The following is a 6,000-nucleotide window of genomic DNA, read 5'->3' on the forward strand; positions in this document are numbered from 1 at the left end:
CAAGGAGGAAGCTGTGCTTTCCTTAAACACTCCTGAGAGCTACAACTTCCTGCATACTTCCTTCCAGTCAGTGCCTCTATTATAGTGCTCACTTCTTTTCCCTGTGTTGCTAATACATCTGAATGCAAAAAAAAGGAAGGTGTGACGTTGGGCAAGAGGAAGTAGCCGTGAGCTAAAGGTACCGGATTGCTCAACACAGAGGTTTGTTCTCAGAGTGACTTAGAAACCAGAATTTGTTCAACCTCTCATCCTGTCTTTGAGGGTAGAAAGTCCCAACTTTGATGTTTACATCTACAGGTGGAGTGTCTGCACATCTGCCAGGGCACAAATCCTTTATTTAGCACCTGTTTAAAAAGAGACTTTCCAAAGTGCTTCCCGAGAAAGGTTAGATCGTCATGATATGGTTAAATAAGGAAAAAAGGACATAATGCATGCATGAAATAACACAACAACAATAAGAAAAGTAAGCATAAGATGCACCAGAGGTCCTGTGAAACTGCAGTGCTCATTCTAAAGAAAAGCAAACTGTTGAGGTCCTCCATTTGTTTTTGATAAAGTTAACGTAGTGTAGTAATGGACCAGAGGGCTTTGTCGGAATTCTACAGCACCCTACTGTATGTAAAAAAAAAAAAAGAAGAAGGGTTTGTTATGCTGCGAGCATGAAAACTGCTGTGCAGGGCAGCATAAGTGCACATAGCTTTTGTTTGTGTGAGGATGATGCACGCAGGAAAATCAAGTGTTACTGTAAGTCAGGTGAGATTTGATGTCATACAGTGTCAAGAAAAATAACATGTGAATAGCATGTGAACCACTTCACAAATGAACTATTTAAAAGCTACAAGTGAGGTTTTCCCCATCACTGAACAGTTCATTGAAGGGAAAAACCTCACTTGTAGCAGTTCAATTAAAATATTGTGTATTAGTTACTGAAGCAATCATGATAAAAAAATTCCTCTCTTAGAAGAGTTAATAAATTACCTGTACTTTTCTGTGAATTAATTTACAAAACAACATCCAGACTAGGGCTGGGCAATATATCAATAATACATATAAAGTATATTGGGATATTAGACTAGACATTGTCTTAGATTTTGAATGTTATTATACCGTAAAATGGCATAATTTTTGTATTTTCCTAGTTTTAAAAGCGGCATTGCAGTAAAGTCATGTACTTTTCTTAACCTATCAGACTGCTCAAGCTGCCACCTTGTTATTATATCCACATTTCTGATGATTGTTTATCTACAATCTCATGGTGAAAATATTTAGTCAATCCTACCATATCTTCAAAATATCCCATTTGAGACACTAGGTCAAGAATATCATGATATTTGATATACTTCATATTGCCAATGCTCTAATCCAACCAAATATCCTGCAGCTCTTTTGAGATCTACAACTTCCTGCATGCTTTCTCCTTTTTTTCACATGCTTTCAGAGTTCTTCAGATGAGGTAAGATGGTAAAGAAAGGTATAAAAAGTGGAGGATCCTTGGGTTGCAGTTAAGGACCTGTCGAATCTCAAAGTCACTGAGGTAGTTATGTATGTTGCATTAATAAGAAAAACATAGCGTGACGAAGGCATGGCTCTCCCTTAATATAAAATTGATGACATTGTCTGAAATTGGCAACGTGCATGTTCTATTATGTTACTGGGATGATGTTCTGTGAAAACCTCACGCAAAAGACAAATAGCCATCCATTACATCATCCCGATGTATTATCCTTAGTGAAGCACTGAGTAGGAAGTTTGCTGCCTCTGAGCCTTAACAAACATTACTAATTGAGAAAACAATGCCCTGAGAAGTATGGAAATACATTTTACATGTTTAAGTTTCAGGGTAGCTGTCAGTTATTTGAAGCAAAAATGGGCTTAGACGTAAGAAAAGTAATGTTTCAGAATCCTTGAGGTCTATCCTGGCCTCAAATCAACTGAGATTACGTGGCATGAATTGAAGAAAGTCATTCATGAAAGGCTGAAATATCACTTTAATAACAGCGTTTTGTGGGGAAATGGTCTAAAATTCCTCATAGCCAATGTGGAGGTATGATTAACGCATGCAGGACAGGTCACTGCTATAAAATTGCAGTAAAATCGAGGGTTCACTTTCTTTTTCCAACCTGACTCTTTACATGTTTAAGAAAATAGTTTTTTTTTTTTTTATATACAAAACATGCAATTGTTGTCACAATTTTAGATAGATGCATAGCCATTATTGTGACTTTGAGAAACATCAGACCACATTTTATGACATATTCTGCAAAATTGCACGGAAAGCCACTTATTTTCTCATAATCACTTTGACTTCAATTTATTACAATATGAAAAGATACTGGTTGTGTACAACCTAGATATTATCTGTGTATTTAAAAATGTACGCATGCAGATGTAAATCATATTTTTCAATAAATTACTTGATCTGGATTTGTCATGTACTTACTGTATTTCGCTGGATAAGCCAACAACAACAAACATCCCCATCTGGTTACTTCCTCAATTAAGTTCTCAAGATACAGTGACCCTTGTGACCGTTGATTGTGCATATGATACACCAAACAAGAGTACAGTTGTCCTGATGATATGTATCTTATTTAAAAAAAAAACATGGTATCAATCGTTATAGGCTGTTAGGTCTGAATCAGTGGTGGAAGAATTTAAATAAACGTAGTATACACAAAATTGGCTTGCATTTGAAATTGCACTTATGTAAAGGTACAGAAGTAATATCAAAAGCAAAAGTACTCCTTGTGCATGATGCCCCTTATTTCATATCATCACGGAGTGTGGATCGGTTGATGGAGAAATGCCGCCTCACCTCCTGGGCACTTCCAGGTGCCCTTGAGCAAGGCACCGTACCCCCCCCCCCCCCCCCCAACTGGCAGCCCCATCACTCTGACATCTCTCCATTTGTGCATGAATAGGTCCTGAGCATGTGTGTATTTCAGGCCTGTGTCTAGTGATTACTAACAGAGTGTAAATTGTAATTTCCCCACTGGGGATCAATAAAAAGTACAACTTATTATAAGTATAAATTATAAATTATGCATTGTATATTATATTATTAAATTATTTTTTACTGATTATTGACATATTAAGGTGTAAGCGCAACCTTTACATGTTGTAGGCGGTCGATGGGAGGCTCATTTTCAATTCTGCTGTTTTGCATATCAAATCTGAATCAAAGGATACATACAAAGGAGTCTCTCTGCAGTAAAGGAGAGGCATAAGCTATTAGAGGCCCTAAGGGAAAAACATGCTCTTAACCTGCTGCTTACCGCCTTTTAAGGGCCATGTGTACAGTTCATGTTACCTCTAAGGTCCCATTAGGTCTAGTGTAGTCTGGATCGGCGACAATTCATTTACCACAAAATCACCGGAACATTTCTTTAAACCAATCACAATCGTCTTGGGCGGCGCTAACTCTGCAATGACCCCTCTGCAAAATAGCCTCGGGAAGGAACTTGTTTTGGTGGAACACGTGTACAAAAGTAGATAAAAGTCGTGCAACAGATTGGACAGACATCTGGATTTACCCTGCAAAGATCCAAAAGAGCAGTTAACCATAGTCCTCATAAATCGACCGGAGTTTAGAACACCAACACAAAGGAAGCGGAAGGTGACGGACGTCCGGCCGAAAAGAGGGACAGCCGGCGGAATTTCCAGCGGCACCTGAACAATCTCGGAAATTAAAAACGTTGTTGATGAACGCAGCGCAGCACGACAACAATGGAGCACTGTGGCACAGAGGGAAGCTATATCAGGCTTTGACAATACTTGTTTTAAGGATCTGTGAAAACAAAACTACAGAATGTCACCAGACGTTGAGTACTTTCCACCACTGGTGTCAAACCACTTTTGTACCAACTACTATATGCCATTCAGTTTGCTGACCTATGGGCTATTTTTTGTGGTGCTTTTAAAGAATAAATTCAATTTCTGAAGGTCTAAAGTTCTATTTCAGCATATGTGTAAAACCTAATTTTGTGATTTTTCTTATTAGGCTGAGAGAAGCAACTGTACACAGAGTTTCCTAAAAAGAGTGTTTCAAAGACTCACTTTAGCTGTTGGTTTTTCCGGTCGCTGCCATCTCGCCAGTCGAAAAGAGTTTGTGTACCTTGTAACCCTTGTGTTGTCTTTCCATCAACCATGAAAAAACCTATTTTGGTCACTTTTTTTCAACATTATTGCCGTTTTTCTCCAACATTCTTGTTACTTTTTCAATGTTGCAGGTGCTTTTTTTAAATGTTTTTTTCCAATGTTTTTAGATATTTTTAATGTTGACATTGACAACGGGTCAATTTTGACCCAAGGACAACTTAAGGGTTAATGCTCAAGTTCATGTTTAGAGCCCCTGGTGATACTTTGAGCAAAGTTTCATTGTTTTCAGTGTTTGTAGTGTTTTAAAAATAGTGATTTTGATGTAATCGTAGAAGTTGCCCTAGCTCTCCCAATCAAAAGGCCATTTGACCCAAAATGAAAACATGGTGAAACTGAAAAGTAGGCTTCTGTCCTAATTATGCTTTTAAATGAAAATTTGACATTCACAAAAAGACCCAAGGTTGCATTTTGGCGAGAGTAGGCTTTAAGTAAAAGTATTTCGCCTAAGTAAAATGCCCCTAAAGTATTGAAATTTTGTTTTAATATTACTGCTGCATACATGTGTATGTTGTATTTATTCTGTCCATGTATAAGTGCTCATTTTATTTCCTTTATAAACTGGTGGGTAGTTTAATCTATAGCAATGCATCATATTCTATGAAATCCTTATATGTTTGTAGCTTTTGCTGTCCTGTAAGAACCACATATCTCTAAAAACGTATTTAGCTTAAGAAGTATAGGAGAAATCTGTCATCCCATAAAGCAATGTTTCCCAAACTTAGGGTCGGGACCCAAAAATGGGTCGCAGACCCGTTTTATTGGGTTGCCAATTGGCGGAGTCAAATGCATTTTAATCTTGGATTCAATCAAAAAGCGTTCTTTTTTGCTCCACTGGTCTGTTCAGCTCAGATGCTGTGGGGGGGGGGTCTCTCTCTCTTCTCTTATCCTAGGAGGGGATGAGAACATGAGTTGAGAAAGGGGTGAGACACAGAAAGGAGAATAGAGACCTTTTCTGTTTTTGGTTGCTTTTATAATGGAATAAATATACTTCATATACATTTAAATTCATGGTTTGTTCCGTCTTTTGCCCACAGTTTAAAAATGTAGATGTTACAATGATTCATGGTGTATTTTTGTAAATTTGGGTCCCGGAGAGACACCAAATTTCTCTTTTAGGGTCTTGAGCTGAAAAAGTTTGGGAACCACTGCCATAAAGGAAGACTTCATCCTCAGTTTATCAGAAAAATTCAAAATCACCAAATTTGGAGATACGTGGCTATCACTAGACAGGAAAGATTTTAAAAGTGATATTCTGAAACATAAGTCATCCCTATGTATCCTGCTGTTGTGACATTAACCACGTACCGATGCTGGAGCTTTGACAGATGTCCGCCGCTGCAGAGAAACCAGCCCGAAGCTAACAAAGGCGGGGTTAAAGAAGAAAAAAAAAGGAATTTCCTGGTGAGCTACGACGACACAGGAAGGTAAAGTTGGCTCCGTTTAAATGTAAAGTTTTAAACCTAGAATTGCCCTGTGGGCGAGGCTAATTTATCCCAATTTAACATGATATTTTACCCTTTAAGTATTGACTTGCTGCCCGCAGCCGTTACGTCCTAAATAACGTAACTTTTGAACTGACGTTAGCATGTCAACCTGTAGATAGCAGCTCAACTGGCAACGTTAGCTAGCTAGCTAGCATGCGAACGTTATGTCATCTTACGTCAGCTGAAAGTTAAACTAACTCGGCTTTGTGTGAACGGGTTACTGTAATGTCATCGTGTCATATTTAATAATTAAGCGTTATTGCTGCTTTTGTCGTTTTCAACGGTAGTTAACGTTATTGTCAGGATGTTGCGGCTAGATGTAGCTAGCTGAGTGATGTATGGTGGGCGGGGGTATGGG

General features: G+C 38.3%; 1 protein-coding gene across 1 annotated transcript in view; it reads left to right on the forward strand.

Annotated features, from left to right (window-relative positions):
• The first annotated feature begins 5,338 nt into the window (after positions 1–5,338).
• Positions 5,339–6,000, forward strand: part of ormdl2 (ORMDL sphingolipid biosynthesis regulator 2) — a 6,523-nt gene continuing 5,861 nt past the window's right edge. The window contains exon 1 of the mRNA XM_034877598.1: positions 5,339–5,582. The gene's annotated coding sequence lies outside the window, so the exon portion shown is untranslated. The remainder of the gene's footprint in view (positions 5,583–6,000) is intronic.

Source organism: Etheostoma cragini, chromosome 7, assembly GCF_013103735.1.
Source record: "Etheostoma cragini isolate CJK2018 chromosome 7, CSU_Ecrag_1.0, whole genome shotgun sequence".
NCBI classification, from domain to species: Eukaryota; Metazoa; Chordata; class Actinopteri; order Perciformes; family Percidae; genus Etheostoma; species Etheostoma cragini.